At 37.8% G+C, this 19,739-nt stretch overlaps 1 pseudogene across 1 annotated transcript in view; it reads right to left on the bottom strand.

The window, feature by feature from the left end:
* Positions 1-19,487, bottom strand: part of LOC309395999 (zinc metalloproteinase-disintegrin-like MTP9) — a 28,048-nt pseudogene extending 8,561 nt beyond the window's left edge. Inside the window, exons 1-12 of the transcript in view lie at positions 19,247-19,487; positions 12,708-12,889; positions 11,851-11,957; positions 11,202-11,278; positions 9,709-9,787; positions 8,410-8,486; positions 7,312-7,504; positions 6,231-6,293; positions 5,488-5,559; positions 4,160-4,329; positions 3,462-3,546; positions 2,227-2,357 (exon numbers count right to left, since the gene is read on the bottom strand). The product of the transcript in view is annotated as a zinc metalloproteinase-disintegrin-like MTP9 (transcript). The remainder of the gene's footprint in view (positions 1-2,226; positions 2,358-3,461; positions 3,547-4,159; positions 4,330-5,487; positions 5,560-6,230; positions 6,294-7,311; positions 7,505-8,409; positions 8,487-9,708; positions 9,788-11,201; positions 11,279-11,850; positions 11,958-12,707; positions 12,890-19,246) is intronic.
* Positions 19,488-19,739: the final 252 nt, after the last annotated feature.

The raw sequence follows: 19,739 nt of genomic DNA, 5'->3' as shown, positions 1-19,739 counted from the left end.
GAACAGAATTCATTGCAAAAACATATAAGATGGAAAAGGGATGGCTAATGAAGAAATACAGTGTTTTTTTCTGTAAAGCTAAATAAGTGATTTGTTAGTGATTCTTTTCTCTAAAGCTAACAAAATGGCTAAAATAATTATTTGTTCCCTTGATCTTATTCCCAGATTAGGTTCCCTCAGTTTTATTTCCACCAATTTACTTTTCTTTTTTAACCAAATAAATTTTCAGTGAGAACTCCAAGGGATATTAGTTGATTGAGCTTCTTTTTGTCTTTGAGTGGACTGCCTTTCATTTTCATTTTTAGTCAGCCTCTCTGTGGAAGGACAATAATATAATTGAAGGGAAAACAGTGGAAATGTGTTTTTCTTTTCTTCTTTTGGAGACTTTTTATAGCAATGAATACTTTGAGGCAAATGGAGAGGTAAGTATACTAAGTCTCTATTTGCCTTAAACTATTCATTGTTGATTTCTTTTGCTGAAAGGGTCATAATATCAGCAATGTCACTATGAAACTGTGTACTTAAATAGATGCAGATATAGTATCATAAGCCCACCCAAACACCTTCCTAATGTTAATACAAATCAATAGTGTTGTGTACCAAGAGCGTCCACCAGCAGGTGGCGCTGGCCCGCTTCCCCCTGATTGGTCCAGCTGAGCTAAATTCTTGGCGGGATAATCCTTGTCCTCCTATTGGTTACCGGTCTGACAGCTGTCAGTATAAATAGCTGTCAGCCGGTCTGTTGTTGTTCTGTTCCTGTCAGAGTTGTGTTAATAAACAGTTGATGGTTCAGCAGCCTCCTCGTCCTTATTACCTCAGAACTTAAAAAATAGGAACATCTTCATTGGCCCTCAAGTTAGGGCTGAAACAAGAACACAAAGACAATCTGCAGGTGGTCATTAAATTGACAAGATGGTCTTCTTTCAAGGTCAAAATTGCGCCAGACCCATTTCGTGGCGTTCATTGCACAACATTGTTTTCTAAGCAAGGTCTTCTGTACAAAACACCATGAAGTGTCTAGAAATATTAAAAAGTAATCATGATGCCCAGAAATCTTTCAGTAAGTACAGGAAAGGCTACATAGCATTCTCCATACTTCCCGACCTCATTGCCATTGCATGAAATATGAGACAATGAAGTCCTGGGGCTTTAGCAGAAGAAACCAGAAAGTGATCAATAGGGGACATGCTCACTGAGGCTCCACAAAACTCTTAGGCAAAGATTATGGGGAGGTTTGCAATAGACAATTGCTGAGAAGTTTCCTTCAATTTGTTTGGCTTCCTTTTTCCTTTTCTTTTTCCCTCTTGATGAAGCAAAGGCTCAACATGCACCTGGAACAAAATATTGCTAGTTCTTGACTTGCTACCACAGAATTTACATTGCCAAGCAAGCCAGTTGTTATGTGAGTCATGCTCAGTTTTATAACCAGTTTTGCCACTTTGTTAAATGAATCACACAATCATTAAGGGACTCCAGCTTGCTCCATTGGCTTTGCATAGGGGAAGACAGCTAGGAAAGTCACAAATGATGATTACATGAATGCAGGATGCTCCAACCACCATAAATGCACACTGGTGTCACCAACTGCCCAAATTTTGATTCTGTGACTGAAGGGAGGCTGCAATGGTTTCAACTGTGACGACCAGTCATAAGTCACTGTTTTCACTGCCATTGTAACTTTGCATGGTTGCTAAACAAATGATTGTAAGTCAATGACTACCTCTATGTTGCTCCCTGTTGATTTCAGAAGAATGCAATATATGGCAGAGATATCTTCTATATTACAAGGGGTGAGGCAGGAAAACCCCAAGGACAGTAATTCATCCTTTCCTTCCTGCTGTTGCATGGTTCAGAATAATCTCATCCCCCCACCAATTCTGCTTCCTATTTTGGAAAGTCTTTAAAGTCTAACCTGCTTTCCTCTGTTATCCATCACAGATATTTTGTTTCTTGGGCTATGCTTCCTATTCTGTTTCGTTAAACACTTGTGTTTTGGAGGAAGCTACTGAATGATAGCTACTCAATTGTTGAGAGCAGTTCTACCTTTTTAAATAAAACACATTTTAATTACAAATGTGACACACAAATGACCCAAACCCTCCTTTTTTAATAACTCCCTGACTATTTCATTTTTGTAAGTCCTTAGTATATTTAATTTCACAATTAATTTCAAGAATTTCAAAATAACTTAATCGGAAAGGCATTAAAAGTGTTCCTTAATCTTACCTTATGGTCGGAGACATAATGCATTTGTCAGCAGAGCAATTACAGGCCTTTGTGTCATGATTAATGCCCAGATTATGACCCAGTTCATGGGCCATTGTACTTGCCATCAAACTTATTTCTTTGGTATAATCCTAAAAAAAAAAGAGAATACTTTCTTTATTGTTAGTCTGCCAAGAAACTGAAAGTGAATCTAATTATTATTAACACTAAGTGTGTAAAAATGGTGATTAAGTGGAAATTTTGAGTTGAGGATATCATCTCAGAATTCCTCTAGCTTGCTCTTCTGAATGTATGTATGCCCTCCAAGACTCCAGAACATATACAAATACATCCAGAAGTAAACTTCAAAGCCCGGAAGCTACAGCTCAGGAGAAGATGAAAACCTATGCATCCATTTGCTCTCTGCATTTATTTAGTTATTTAAACTGACAGGCAACTTCAGTTCAAAAATATTCAGCGGTTTTTTGTGTGAGTTAGTATTTTCAGAATATTAAAGGCTGAATCCCTGAACAGTACAAATGAGTTGTTCTTTCTGAATAAAAATGACCTTATTGAGCAAACAAGTTTAGGATTACCTCATATTGCTTGAATTCTGCTTCTTAAGAAACAAAACTTTATGAGTTTTGTGGTATAAGTTTTTTTTATTGCCATGTCTCTCCATTCTTTCTATGTGAACAAAAAAGGAAGCTTTTTTGTTTCTCAATAAATTCATAGCATCACCTTAACTAATATAGTTTTCTTGTAGAGTCTTAAAATATTGGAGTTTTTTTTCTTTTTAAGTAGATTTAGTATTCCCTCATTTTCTCAATGCACATTAATTCAATCTTATGCAATCTAGATCCTAAATTTCTTGGAAAAAGAAGGGTGATTCATGTTTGTCATTAGGATTGCTAAGAATATTGTTCAGAATCATTATTTGGGAATGTTGTAATCCGATGTGACCTGCTCATTTGCCAATCAGAGCACAGTTAGACTATTCCAGAAACATTATAATGTATTGTCGCCTTCTGATATATAGCTCATGGCATACAAAAAGCTCAATCTACGTGTCTAGAATGCATTGTGCCAAAATGCCATCAACTGAGGCAGGACCTGGAGATGTCAAATCTGCAAATAAAGATGGATGAAAATGACTTGGATCAGAAATAAGAAGATGCTTTATTTGTAAAGAAGTTATGCCCATATATAAGTTTTCACTTGTTTACAAATAGATAACAGGTATCCTTTCTACTAACCTGAACAATTGCTGTGGAATCCATCGACTGGCAGAAGGTGCCCATGTAACCTAATCCTACAGTTGGTCCATCAAAGTCAATGTCCCTATAAGAAAGATGGAGAGATTTTCTTCATTATCAGAATGAGAAGAAAAAAACCATTAAAATAGTATTATGAGAAACTGTATGATAAGGAGAACATTCTGGAAAATAAAGTACAACATTATTTGGAACAATCTGAACTCCCTAAAGTACCAGACACAGTTAAAGATATGTCCAGTGAACGAATAACCATGACGGAATTGACAGAAGCACAAATACAACACAAATATAAAAAGGCAACATTAAAAATAAAAAATAAATGGTTTTCTGCCTGGATGGTCCTCTGTTATGAGCCGAAGGACAGAAAGGGGGAGTAGTGAGCTCCCTCCCATATTAGGGCATACCAAGGGTTGTAACACACGTGTGTGTGTGTGTGTGTGTGTGTGCGTGCGTGCGTGCGTGTGTATGTATATTGCTAAGCATTCATTTAATTGATGCAGAGTGGGAACCAAACCAGCTCTCATCTTAAAAAAAAAGTAGTTGACTTTGACCCAGAGATATAGTTCACATATGGTTTAAAGTACACAGCATAGAGTGGAAAAGCTGTACAAGCACTAATCTTCCCATAATACTCCACTCCCAGACAACCCTCCCCCTTTCCCCACAATGAGACGTACGTGATTAACTGAGCATTATCGTTCCCTTTGCGCAGCAGCAAATCTGTTTCTCTCCATGTTCCAAATAAGTCCAAAGTGACACGCGCCGCTGACTGCACGTTAATCTTATCTCCGTTGGACCAAATTTCTGTGCCAACCAGTGCAACATAAATTTTCAAATGTTTGAACATCTGTCAGATGAACATGGCAACAATCAGAAACTCAAATACAAGTAAACCTTGAGAAACCTTTCAAGATTAAAAAGCAACTGATATTGGCTTCTATGGGCAGGTGAAGGGGGAAAAGATCTAGGCATCAATAGAAGAGAAATCTCTGGAACTCAAGGTTGAATTGTGGAGCCTTTCCCCTATATATTGGGGAAATAATAATAATAATAATAATAATAATAATAATAATAATAATAATAATAATAGTTGTTGTTGTTGTTGAAGATAAACAGCAAGAAAAATTCACAAAATACCGGGACTTGCAAATTGAAGTTGAGCGACTGTGGAAAAAGAAATAATGTGTTGTCCCAATTGTAATTGGAGACCTTGGAGCAATACCTAAAGGGCTACCTCGCTATTTGAAAATTCTAAATTTACCTGACTTGAACATTCTGACTCTACAAAAAACCACCCCACTTGGAACAACTTATATCCTCCGACATTACCTTAAGAGTTCCTAGGTCCTTGGTTAGGACTCGAGCTGTTAGGCTACCAACCAGCTCCAAAGGCTGTGAATCTCACCAAAGATTAACCACATAATAATAATATAACAACAACAACTTGGAACAACATAAATTTAAGAAGATACTTGGTTGATATGTAACATGTCACATGTAACATGTAACAGTGATACCCATTGTCATCAGAGCACTTGGTACTGTGTCCAAGAACTTTACAAAACACATAAAGAAATGGCAGCTGCTTGCAATAACACCAGTGGAACTGCAAAAACCCGCGCTACTAAGAACATCATATATTTTAAGAAGGTACTTGGTTGATACCTAGGACGCTGGCAGCAACCCATATCAACCATCAGTGCCAGTCAATGGTATTTGTGATGCGTTTTTGAATGTTCAGTTTACTAAGTTTCATGTGTAATGAATAAAAGTTTATAATAATAAGGATAATATAATAATTATCAAAGGATAAAAAGAATCAGTTGATTATGCTCTATAATCAGGAACAGAAGAGGAAGAGGACTAAAGAGAGGAACCTAATTAACTCATCTTCTAGTTCTCTTTACCTGATTAAGTGTGTTATGTGAACTCAGTGAAAATCTGGGATGGGCCTGAGAGAAGTTTAAATCCAACAAGTGAAATAATTTTTGCCATGTCTTCTTACCGTATTCATAACGTTGGCAATTTCATATAGTCTTGTTCTTATAGCAGTTAAATCGCTCTTGTATTTTGTATACTACAAAAAAGACAAAAAAGTTAAAATGAGATCATAATTATAGGAAGAAGAGAGAGAGGGAGGAAGACAAAGAACATATCAGTGAAAGGATCATTGAATTTGCTGATTTAGACAAAATATTAATTTTTATCCAAGTAGTCCAAATAATTCTTTTGTGCTGATTTTTTAATCTACATTTGTGCCATTAATATATCCAAATTATTAACTTTTCAGCAGAATACATGGGCTCTATTCCTGGTTGGAGAAAATTTTGGTCAGCCTACTGAGATGCTTTCTTAAATTGGATACCATATTTCCATGTTTAGAGAAGTGTAACATACTAAGCATTCTCTACTAGACATCTTATTCTTCATGTGTTGTAAACTTGGATATATAAATTGTGCAGGAATGTTTCAAAGAAACCTATATAACTGTTAAACCAATGTGGGATAAAAATAAATTTAGATGGAATCCAGGAAGAACAAATGTGCATTAGAGTATATTTACAAATGTCTCCTAACTTTGTAAATATTGGTTGGGTCCAATTACAAAAAGAAATATCAAAATTTATGATGAAGCACATGTTAAGAGAAATCTGGTTAGGATGTTTATTAATGTCATTGAAAATGCCCACATAAAAAAGGCAGAAATGAATGCAGAATAAAAATTGGAATGATATCCAGGATACTTACCATTTTGTAGTCCACAACTATGAAAAACTCAACGTATTTGGGGGCTTGCAAGTATCTGTCTTGCTAAAAAAACAAAAACCAATAAGCAAAAGGCAGTTCAGACATGTTGCTCCCAGCAGCCAACAAGAATCTTGGTCATCATCAGATAATCAGAAAACTGCTTGTTATACTCCCTGGTCAAAATATTTGGCTTTTCAGAAAAATTGGCTCTTTGAAGAAGACATTTATAGGGAGACAGGTTGTTTAAATTTTAGCACTTAGAGTGAGGGTCTCCAACCTTTGGGCCATGGCCCACTACCAGGCCTTGGAAGTTGTGGGCGAGAATTGGCATGAGCATGTCCATCTCCACTTGCATGGCCAGCAAGAAAGCATGGATGGACATGCTCCATTTGTCCAAGTGGGTGCATGTACATGACCCCCATTGCTCACATAGAACCATCCCCTTTCTCCCCCTGCCAGTCCGCAAAGCTGGAAAGATTGGGCAACTCTGACTTAGCGAATGTGTTGATAAATTTTTGAGGAAAAATTACAGTATGCAATGGATTGTGAAGCAATAACAAAAGTTATCACCTTTAAAAAAAGTTTGTCACGACACAAATCACTTTCTTTGTATTAATATGGTGTGACACTTGTTTCCAATTGATTTGTTTTTGGTATTTATGATGCCAACACTTAAAGATAAATTTATATATGAATACCTAGTTCTGAACAGAATTTAATAGGAATAAAAACAAATGTGAAGGAATGGTTTTCTTTGACCTATTTTTCAGCCTGTCAAAATGATACTCTAATGAGTTTTTCACTTTTCCTTTCCTTTCTCAAACAAAGGATTTCAACCAATCATATGAGAAACATGGCGATGTGGTCCTGCTATGTAACCAATTAGACCTTGCCTGCAATGATAGCACATTATGCATCAATGACAAGATAAGGGGTGGCAATCAGACATTCTGACCCACTGAATTTACTCTAAGTGGTTAAATATTTATATCTTTCTTTTGATGTAATTTTAAAATGATTAGAGAATGAATCCCTGTTCTCTAACCATATTATATACATGAGAGTTTAATATAAGACTTACTTCAGGAGTAAGAACTAACTGAGGGTTCATTTTGACGGGTTCATCTGATTCCCAGGTATGAGTTACCCCACAGATTTTGGGGGTCTCATCCTCCTTTTCTATATGTTCAGATTTGTAGACTGCATGGGCTTCACTGTCGGAAAGCTTCAAGGGTTCAATAAGGTACATCTCCCCTTGATGCTTGAAATGTCCTCTGTAAAACAATATATAAAAGGGTGGTCACAGATGGAGAACTAATAGAAGAGAATATTGGGGATAAGAGGAGGACAATCTATTCTCCAAAGTATCTGAAGGCAGGACAAGAAACAATAGATGGAAGGGGAAATTTCCTGACAGTTGGAACAATTAACCAATAGAAAAGTTTACCTTCAGACAATGTGGGTGCTCCATCACCACTGGTTTTTAAAGAGAGATTGACAGCCATTTCTCCAGAATGATATAGATCTTGTACTTGAGCAGGAGGTTGGACTAGAAGACCTCTACGGTCCCTTCCAATTCTACTATTCTATCATTCTGTTCTTCCTTTATTACTCTGTTGTGATTATCTTATGTTCCATCATTTCATTTATTCCTCCACTGTATGGACATAGTCTCTGTACAAAGGGGATCTTTTTGTGCCTTCCTTCAATAACAGCTGTTGGGACAACATTGAATCTGACTAATGATTTTGAATTGTGGGGTCTTTATGTGGCTAAGATATATAGCTGATTGGAGAACGTGTGCAGAGTGACTCAAGGAAGTGTTTCTGGGTAGAACTGAAAAGTCTGCTTGTCTCTTCCTGTAGACATTCTAGCAAGGTATGCAATCTGAACCTTACTTATCTTCTCTACCTGTAACATCAACTCCTATATACAAATGGGAAATGGGCTCGGGAGCTTCTTTAGACAGACCTGATTTAGCTCCCTAGTGTCTCTATTGGCTGGCAGCAGCTGTTCTTGGTATTCAACCAAAGTCTTTCTAAATTCTGCAGAAGTCTTGGATCACACCCAACTAATTTGCAAGAATAACTGATGTCCTTCAACTTAATTATGACATCTCCAAGAGGAGCATTTTATTCTTAACAAAATAAATAAAATAAAAGATAAGAGACTATCTTACTTCAAGCCATTGCATGCACTGATGACTGCAGTTGAGTCAGCTTCATTCTGGATGCGTCCATGATAATAGCAGTGATCCTGTATGGAGGCAAGAGGACTACATTGATTAAAGCTTGTTTGTAGTGTGATTTGATGAGCAGAAGTGCATTTCCAATTTATTTCACCACATCAATGAAATATTAAGAAAGCAATTATTCAGAACATTTTGATTCAGGGGGACAGAAGACCTGTTTAATATTGATTGTTCCAAAATGAACATAGGCTAAACACAACTCTCCATAAAAACAAGTCACACTGCAGGGAGAGCCCCATCTTGGTAAAATGCTAAAACTTCTGTTCTATTTGCAACACACAAATAGAAAATGTGTTGTTGAAATTACAAGCCTTTTTCTCCATCAACCTTGTCTTCTTGGAGATCAACTCTGGTGATGAACCAAGGATTTGCTGAACAAACTTTCAGACTTGATGATTGTCCTACATTCTGAAAGCGTACCATAATGTATTAAAAATTCCACATTAACTAATGATAACAATTAATTGTTATTCCCTTGAGCCTGCATAATGAAAGCTTTCAGAAATTTACACAGAGATGTAATTCCTAGCCTCATCTGGAAGCAGGGTCCATGTAGACATTAAAGTCAGGAGATTTCTGTTACACACTCAGTAGGAACAATTTGTATGAACTTTCAAGATGCTAACCCAGAAGTAGATTATTTTTGGAGACAGAGGATGCACTTTTATATCAATTTGGGGGGAAGAAGCCAAGGACCTAATGAAGCACTGGTCAAAGGGGCCTTGATGAGATTATAGTACTTGAGACTTCTCAGGAAACAACAACTGAATGAAAAACTGCTGGTGACCTTCTAGTGCTGCACCATAGAGAGTATTATAACTTACTACACCTGTAGTAAGGATCAAAGTGAATTCCTTTCATTTTTAGTATTATAAACAAATGATTCTGAATTTATCACAGTAATCTGCTTTAAAAATCAAAATGTAGATCTTATGAACCTGATGTTCTCATGATCAATCTATTTGTGAAACTCACTCCCCAGAATGTTTGCTTTTAACCAGTAGGAAAGAACTGGTTGATTGAAATCTTGCCCTACTAATTCAATGAATAAAACAAACTGGGTTTAACAATCCATACATCCTTATATGAATATTTCGGTATAAGGTACTTTATAGATGTACACTTCTTGTTTAAGTAGCCTGGTCTCGTACTTACGTATTTGGAATATTAGTGCTCAAATATTCCTCTCAATTTATTTCCTAAAAAGTAAGACACTCTGGATATTACCTCAACCGGAGGGCTTGTTGTAATTTCTCTGCCATCAGGGGAATAATGAGTCTCGGTGTAATCTTTTGAAAAAAGTCCTCTGGAAAGAATGAAAAAAGTGAATATCTATGTCAGGAATTAAGTAGGACGGAGATAACTTTATAGTATGTCTACAACTACTGTATTTTAAGCTTATATTGTTTGGTATCAAAGGAAAGGAACAGGAGTTTCAATCTGAAGAGGACACCTATTTAAGAGGAGCGCTGAACATACTAGATTCGCCAAAGGAAATAGATTTGCACCAAGGAAGTTGTGCAATTCTCTTCATCAATGCTCAGAGATGGTATGATTGACCAGGAGCAAACATTTTGTATTTCCTCTTCTTTTTATTCTTTTGGTCTATGCAACAATTTGATGAAACTACTTGGTCTATTAAGGAGAGCCACATAGCTCTATTAACTTAAGAGTAAAATGAAGCAACCTCAAAGAAATGGATGCCTTGACGCTTCATACAGAAGCATGTGCCTTGACGTTTTAAGCCAATATATGGAGTCACTTTCCACTCCTAGTGTCACAACTATGCCTTCTGGCATTGCCTTCTCTTTTTCCAGTCTACATGTTCCTTGCTAGTCTTCCACTTGTAGCCCTGCTTGGCTTCCATGCCAAAACGTGATCATTCAGATGCTGCTCTTGAAATCTGGATAGCCTTTTAAACAAAGCAAATGGGGGCACTAGAATTTCTAAAGCACACGTTAGAATTTAGTATGAAATCTCTCCAGCAGTACAAGATAAATTGACACAGAAATGCCCATATATAGGGGAATTTCTTTATAGCCTGTACTTAATAATAAAGGCAATATACATTTAGAGGCACATATAGCATGGTCTATGGAGATTCTCAGTCATCCAGAAGCAAAATAAAATCTTTTCGATATAGAATGCTCAAAAGTAAAATACATTGTAAAATCAAAGCCAGGCAGTCACTCTCAATGCACCAGCTATGTATCTCGGTCTTAATACTAATATTACATTGCACTAGGACTTCAGGGACTTCCAATGTTTACAGTACAGTGACAGCCATACTAATTTCAATGGTGATGTTTTCGGGGTAATGAAAATGATACACTTTCTTTTAGCAGTGTTAGTAGTTTATTTACATGTGAGAAATCCAACCTAGAATTAAGAGAAATTTCCTGACAATGAGAACAATTAATTGATTGAGAAATTGTGGGAGTTCCGTCACTGGAGGCTTTCAAGGAATGATTGGACAGCTATGGAATGGTATCGTCTCCTGTTTGAGGAGGGGGTTGGACTAGAAGGCATTTAAGGTTCCTTCCAACCAGGGGTGGGCTCCTGGGGGTTCGCAGCCACCACTGTCCTATAGTATAAAATTTAATTTAGTTTTAGTTTCCCAAACAAAGCAATACAATTATTATTTCTCCAAGATTATGTCTGAGAATATACATTTTCCATACAGTTCTAGTAAAGTTAAGAGAACTTCTGAGTTAACATACTTATTTCTTTCTAGGTGAAGGACCACTGGCTCTCCATTCAGTTTGAATTCATATTGCATTGTATCTTCATACTTGGTCTGAAATGCAAAGAGTTCAGAGTTTATTTTTTAAAAATAGGCAAATAAAATGTGTACCCTCTTAACAACTCCACACCTCTGTCAAATGGAGACCTGTAGCCAAATTATTTATTAGATTTAGAGTATTTCATCTAGTGATTGAAGGGCACTATAAAATCATAATTTAAGTTAATTGTTCCTGCGTAAGTTCAAAATCACATTCTCAAATTGAACATCTTGGTGAAAGAAGGTAGGCTGGGACCAGTGATGGTCTTGAATCTGGTTCTTAGTCTTAACCTTGAGCTATAACTACTATACCATCTTCACTTAGAAACACAATTTCCCCTTCTCTTCAGAACAGATAGATAAGATTTATTGGAGGGAGAGAGAAAAGGGAGATCTGTTGCAGCTATGAAATGATTCAAGGCTAAGTCCCTGCTCGATCCCTCTTCCCTATACGGCTGGGTGCTTCCCAACACTTTATTAGCTATAGTAGCCTATTAAAAAATCCTGGTAATAATTAGACGGCAGCATAGGAATATCCAAAATTATGTTGACTGGCAAGAAGTAATTTGCTGAGATCCTTTTCTTACCTCTGGCTCAGCATTGTGAACTCCTCTTTTGGGCAATGCAGTGACTTTTTGTGGATACACTACTTCATAATCATTAACATTCCCAGATTCCAGGATGATAGAGCTTCCTTCATAAGGAGGGGGGAAAGAAGAAGAAAGGTTTTTATTACATTGGGAAGTTATTCAACCATTCTCACATTCACAACTCAGTTTGTTACTCAATTATCAATGAAGAATGGAATCTTTTTCTAGTGGAAGAGACCACACAAATCGAGGTGTCCACCGGGTATGCAATTTGCTGAATGATGATTGACAGCTGGGAGACTATCTAGAGGCATTGATTTGGGCAGGTGCAAAAGAAAGATTTTGGAACATGAATAATCAGAAAAATAAATAAATAAATCTCACTGAATGTGCAAGTTTGTGCACTGAGTGATAAGGATAACACAAAAACTTTGAATTACAATAGTCTGATTCACACAATTCAGTAAACCATACTACATTATTAACATTTTGCTTCCTGAACTTTTCTCGTCACAAACTCTGTCTCTTTGTCCTCTTCAATCTTCTAATTCTTTTACTCACATTATTGGAAAATCTTTTCTTCAAATTGAACATGCTTTTCTTCTGAGGATATTAGGACTTTTCTTTCTCAGGATCTATTATCTTGACAAAATGTAACAAATACCAGAAAACCATCTACATAACTTTACAACAAATGTGATCTTTGAGAGCAAGAACTCTTTTGCTCAGTCTGTCGAAATTGAAGTGGAGCAAATTTTGGTTAAGTATCAAAAGGAAAACCATAGAGACTTGTTGGGTGCCACAGACTTTTAGCAGTAAGAATCTGAACAAGGAAACCAAAGAAAACATCTTACCTTGATATGGAAAAACCGCTAAGCATATAGTTACCAAGAGAACTTGGATCATTTTGGAGCCTGGATGGGCTGGCGGACAGGAAATCTCCTTCTGCTTCTAAGCCAACCTGAGCTCTTCTCCTGTTGACTGTGAGAAGCATGTTCTTCAGCTTCATTCACGCCCTTATATGTAAAGGTGTTTGCTAAAGGATTTGCCCAAATTCTAACTTGTAACAATATGACGGGAGGGCAGTTTTCCAACTGGCTTAGTGCTTGTCACTCCAACAATGACATCTGGAAAGCTTCTTTCAAGGCATCCTTCAAAGCAAAAGCCAAAAGGAAGAGGATTAAATGCTCATATCAGTGCTGTCCCTGGCTCACATGTTAATACAGCTAAATTTAGGGCCTCTTGGGCATGGGGTCTTAAATGTCAAGAGTTGGTTTTCATAGTATTCTGTGAGTAAGAGCACTTTTTCAGCAATCTGGCATTTTTTCAATATTGCTCGCATTTAGTGCTGGTTGCCAGTCAGGGAGCTCAATGAACTGACTAGTAGCATCTGAAAAATGATGTTATTTTGGGATAGACTGAATCCATGTCAATGCATTGACCTAAGGAACCCCTGATTTCACTACAGGGGAAAAAACCCTCTATGCCATAATAGATTTCTCCCTTTGTAGAGAACTCAAAAACATTTGTTTTCCCTTAGGGAACTCTCCTTTTGTTTACACCTTTAGGCAATTTTGGGAGAAAGAGAAGCCACAGTAGAAACAGCAGCTTCATTCCAAGAGGACAAAGGCAAAACAACCTTCTCTTCATTTAGAAACAATGAGTTATTTGAGCCTTTGAAACTCTCTTTGGTGACCAGCTTCTTTTCTTTCAGAATTTCTGCCCTTACCATCACCAGATCTCTTCTCCTGCAACGAGACCAAACTAATTAAAATTGTAAAGCTGTTGGGGGAAGAGCTATAAAAGTAGCTCAAGCCACATCTTATGCTGAATTTAACCTTTCTGTTTTTAAGGGAGGATAAATGATAAACCAGTATTACAATGTATGCACACTTCTGCAAATATAGTCTGCTTTTAATGCTTTTCTTATCTCAGTTTGATGCTGAATCTGTTCTAAAATTTATAAATTCTTCTCTAATAATAGAAAAAAGGAAGAAATGCTTTCTCTTTCAGTCATCTTAAAAATGAGTTACTCAATGAGCTTTCTTGAAGTGAAAATGTGGTTCCGTTTTAGAGTAACAGGTCAGTAGACTAGGAAAATTCTCTATCATCACATACTTTTTCCCTATGATTGTTATTCATTTCCAAATTACTTAGATTAATTCTGTCTAAATTATTATTGTCTGATCTCTGTTTTCCTTTCTCTGAATGTGGCCACATTTGCTTTATTACTTTTAAAATATGCTGTGTTTTGACTACACATTTATTTTTCATTTATTTAAAGATAATTTTAGCAAAATTGTCTTTCCTAGAACTGGAACTTGTCCTTCTCCTTTTTATGAATTGACTATAAGAAGTTTCAACGACTTCTTATGTCAATGATTATAAGAAGTTTCTTGACTGATTGATAATTAACCACTCCATAAGCCAATATTCTGGACAAATGATTTTAGCTGTTCATCAAATCAACACATGAAAAATTAGTTTCTAACACTTTTGTCTAACACACTCCCTAAATGTATCATTTTCAAATTTTTCTTTAAAAAGTTTTTAGTTTTTTTTCTACATCTCTTCTTCTACATTCTGGGTTATGCTCCTTCGTCTCCTAAAATCACCATTTATTTTTTTTCTTTTACCTCCATTATGAAAAGAAATTTTATATAGCAACTTTTGTTCAGTAATTCACTAGCTTAGTCAAAAAAAAAGTTTTCTACATGCATTTTATTTAAGTAGGTGAATATATGTATAGGTATATATATTCTATGCATACTAATTTTTCTTTCAGAATATTTTGTCTTTTCTTTACTAATAGTCCCTTAGACTTCCAGATAATTCTAATCAACTGGGTATTTCCCAGAAGCCCTAAGCAGTGTCGCCAACATATCTAGATTTTAATTTAGCAGAATTTGGAAGTCTTAGGGATAGTACCATCTCTTCTACAAACTGCATAGGGATTTATTGCCAAATTTGCAACTTCAAGAACCCTTCAGCCCATTTTGCTGATGTAGCAGTTCTTGTCTAAGTCAAAGTTATCTCTTGCGCCACTCTTATTGACCCACCACATGTTTAATGGACCCGTGTCCCTCCTGGTTGGTACTGGCATCTTGGGAGGTGACCCGAGGCTGGCTTCTGGGCCTGGTGAATGCCTCATTGGGTGAGGGATCCTTACCAACCGCCTTGAAAGAGGCGGTGGTGAGGCCCTTACTTAAGAGGCCTTCGCTCGACCCAATGGAGCTAGCTAATTATCGTCCAGTCTCCAACCTTCCGTTTCTAGCGAAGGTTGTTGAGAATGTGGTGGCGCAGCAGTTTCCACGACACCTGGGCACAGCACAGAGACAGCCTTGGTCGCGTTGATTGATGATCTCTGGAGGGCCAGAGATAGGGGTTGTTCCTCTATCCTGGTCCTATTAGACCTCTCGGCGGCTTTTGATACCATCGACCATGGTATCCTATTGCGCCGGTTGGAGGGGATAGGAGTCGGAGGTACCGTTTTGCGGTGGTTCGGCTCCTACCTCTCCGACCGGAGGCAATGTGTGTTGACAGGGGGACAGAGGTCGACCCCGAGGCCACTCACTTGTGGAGTGCCACAGGGGTCGGTCCTCTCGCCTCTCCTGTTCAACACATATGTGAAGCCGCTGGGTGAGATCATCCGTGGTTTTGGGGTTGAGTATCATTTCTACGCTGATGATACTCAGCTGTATATTTCAACTCCAAACCACCCCAACGAGGCTGTCGAAGTGATGTCCTGGTGTTTGGAGGCCGTCGGGGTCTGGATGGGGGACAACAGACTTAAACTCAACCCCTCCAAGACTGAGTGGCTGTGGCTACCGGCACCTCGGTTCAGCCAGCTGACCCCATCGCTGGCCATAGGGGGCGAACAATTGCCCCCTGTGGAACGGGCGCGCAATTTGGGCGTCCTCCTTGATGCCCGGCTGTCAATGGATGACCATGTGGCAGCCGTGGCAAGGGGGGCGTTCCACCAGGTTCGCCTGGTGCACCAATTGCGCCCCCTACTGGACCGGGATGCCCTACGCACGGTCACTCATGCGCTGGTGACGTCCCGCCTGGATTACTGCAACGCTCTCTACATGGGGCTGCCCTTGGGACGCGTCCGGAGACTGCAGTTAGTTCAGAACGCAGCCGCGCGGGCTGTGATGGGGAGTACGAGGTACTCCCACGTAACACCGCTCCTGCGCGAGCTGCACTGGCTGCCTGTGGTTTTCCGGGTGCATTTCAAGGTGCTGACTACCATCTTTAAAGCGCTCCATGGCACGGGACCTAGTTACTTGCGGGATCGCATCCTCCCACATACATCCCTGCAGCCAATTCGCTCACACAGGGAGGGACTTCTCCTGGTGCCGTCCACTATGCAATGCCAGCGGGCGACACCGAGGAGTAGGGCCTTCTCTGTGATGGGCCCAACCCTCTGGAATGACCTCCCCCCCGACATTAGAACCACTTCTGACCTTCCGGCAAAAACTGAAGACCCACCTGTTCCGATTAGCAGGCCTGGCATAATTCAACTGTCCCTCCTGGCAAATGTATTATATCTGGTTATTTTAGGGATTTTTTAATTCACTGTATCTGTTTTTAAGGGTTTAACTTATAATATATTGCTTTGTACAGTTCTTTTAACTGCATTTTAACCTCCTCCAAGTCAACTGTCAACTGTACATATTTAATTTTACTGTATCTTGTTATATTTTGTATGAACTGTACACCGCCCCGAGCCCCTTTTGGGAGAGGGGGCGGTCTAGAAGCATTAAATATTATTATTATTATTATTATTATTATTATTATTATTATTATTATTATTATTATTATTATTATTATTATTATTATTATTATTATTTGCATTTCTATATAGTATCATGCATGCCATTCTTTAGAACAAGAATCTATAGTACATCTCAATGATCTGTTTGTTCTTTTCAATTATATTAGAAAGTGAACTTCTTGTGATTCCTTTATTACAGGTATCAATCATAAATTCTTCTGTGCTTTGAACACAACAAATGCTCTTGGTTATTTGTGTTTGATAAATGATAAATTCTCAGGAATCCCTTCTTGAACTACTCTGCACACTTTCTCCAACCAGTCAAATGTCTTAGTGATACAATATCCCAAAATTCAGTAGGACATTTTCTCTAGCACAATTCAATCCCCCCCCCCCCACAGCAATTACTGAAGGAGAATACCAAAAATCCCCTTCAAAAACAGTGTCCATGTGTTAGAGAAATAATTAAAATCGATGGAACATGTTATTCTATATTATCCTCTCTATGCAGATGTTTGTCAATAATTATTATTTCTATTCTTTATTAAATAATCTGATCATTCTGATTTGGTTTATTTCAAGATGGTATTGTTGGATCAATCTGATTTTATTTCCGTGCCAAGTACTGTCCTATAATTTGTGCAGAATGCCATATTTACTCTAATCTTTTTTTTTAGATATTTGAGAACAAATATATATTTTTTCTTTTTACCTGTTTACCTGTGATTTTTGTGTTATATTTGCTGATCTATTTTTATATATTGCCATAATCTAGGAGCTATTATAAACTCAATCAAATTATATGATCTTGGTCAAAAAGAAGAAACATTAACAGAAAACACATCATTGCACACTAAGAAAATTGTTGCATAAGAGCTATCTTCAAGAATCTATTATATTCTCTTGTTTTAATCTCCCAAATTTCCTCCCTGGAGCTCAAATAGTACATGAGATCACTTCTCATTTTATCCTCACAGCACCAGTCTTGGGAATAAGTCTGCACTAAGAAAAGGAACATCCAAAGTCATCCAGTGAGATATGCATGGTAAGCAGAGACTTAAACATGGCTATCCTGAATCCCATCCAACATCTCAATTTATATAACACTGGCCCTTGAAAAAGATATCAAAATAAAATAAATGTTAAATATCAATTAGAAAATCTAATATAGACGTTGGTAGATTTGTAAATGATTCAATGCATGCTTCGATTCTTCTTCTTCCTTTTTGCAACCTAATCTTTTTTTTTAAAGGTTAGACAGGGAACCTTAGAGAAGTATTTTCTCCAGGAAGTAAGTATTCTTTTCACCTCACTCATCAGTTGAAGGAAACTTCTTTACAAGGCAAGGAAAACTGTAAATATTTGTGTGGGCACAGACTTTGGAGGCTGAAAGTCCTTCTGAGTCACAACACCAATAGAAAAGAAAGGACATGGTTTAACCTGTCATTTGTGACAAGAGGATGATGTTTACTATACTTGAGAAGAAATGGTTCTTTGCCAACCACAATATTCCATTACTGGCAGCAGCCATTCCAAACACACTTATAGCATTGTTGCACTAGGATTAAAGTCTTAATTTTTTTTGGAAAGTAAGCATTAAAGAAAGAAGGGCCAGATTAAAGTCTTTGGAACCATGACCATATCAGCACTATCCATAATATGCAGTTCCCATAATATAATCATGCACCTATTATCAGGTGCAAATAACCAAGAGCAATCCTAGAACATAAAAAGATTGGGTTGGAAGAGACCTTCTAGTCCAATTTCTGTGCAGGGAAGGAGATCCTATATCATTGGAGACAAATGGCTGTCCAATCTGTTCTTGGAAACCTCCAATAATGGAGCCCCCACAACTTCCAGAAGCAAATTGTTCCACTGATTAATCGTTCTCACTGTCAGAAAATTTCTCCTTAGTTCTAGATTGAATCTCTTTTTAATGACCTTCCACTTGTTACTTCTTGTCCAGCCTTCAGCTGCTTGGAAGAATAAATTGACTGCCACTTCTCTGTGACAGCCCCTCAAGGACTGGAAGACTGCTATCATATAACCCCTAATCTTCCCCTTTGTTACACAGGACATGTGGAGTTCCCTCTTCTTTCATCATATAGTTTAGCCTCCAGACTCCTTATTATCTTTGTTGTTCTCATCTCATCTTTTTATTTTGCATCATGGTGACCATAATTAGATGTAATATTCCATGTGTGGTTTCCCCACTGCAGTATTATCATTTATTGAAATTATCCCACCTGTTTATGCAACCTAGGAGCACATTAGCCTTTTTGGCAGCTGCAGCACACTGCTGGCTAAAACTTTAGTAGAGGTTCTACAAGGACACCAGGATTTCACCAGTATGTATCTGTGCATTTTGCTTTTCTTGCCTCTGTATAAAACTTTACCTTTCTGACCACTGAATTTTGCTAGATAAGGCCCAATGTTCAAATCTGTCATGGTCGTTCTGAATCTTCATCTTATCTTCCAAAGTGTTGGCTGTTCCCCTCAGCTTGGCACTGCCTGTAAATTTGATGAGTTCCCCTTCTATTCATTCATCTAAATGACTTATGAAGCTGGTGAAGAGTACAAGGCCTAAGTCAGAATTTGGGCTTCCCCATTGCATACCTCCTGCCATAGAGATATACTTCCATTGAGAACTACCTGCTAAGTGTGATTGGTCAGTCAGTTGCAATCTGGTGGTGATACTGATAATCTCACAGTGTTCAATATTTCCAAAAGGTGGGCTGTTGCCTACTTTGTCACATGTCATACTGAAGTCTAGTAAAACTATGTCCACAGTGTTTCCCTTATCCACTGATGTAGTCACTTTCCCAAAGAAAGAAATATGTTTCTTTGACCAACCCATGGTGGCTTCTATTAATTGTGGAAGGTATAGTGGGTAAGCAATACTGGACTGAATTCTTACTAACGGAGATTGAACGATAGGGGGAATTGAAGGTGCAGGAACTTTGGCAGAGAGTGACTGTCATGTTGGAATTCAACACAATGCAGGCACAATTCAACAAAACCATTGAATTCAAAGCACACTGTTGCCATTGTAAAGATGAATCAACTAATGGTAAATGCTAAATTGATACTAGAAAAGGGTCAATGAAAT

The sequence above is a fragment of the Natrix helvetica genome, assembly GCF_964273705.1.
Source record: "Natrix helvetica genome assembly, chromosome: 8".
NCBI lineage: Eukaryota > Metazoa > Chordata > Lepidosauria > Squamata > Natricidae > Natrix > Natrix helvetica.
The sequence above is the reverse complement of the archived record's forward strand: the minus strand, read 5'-3'. Positions and strand labels throughout refer to the sequence as shown.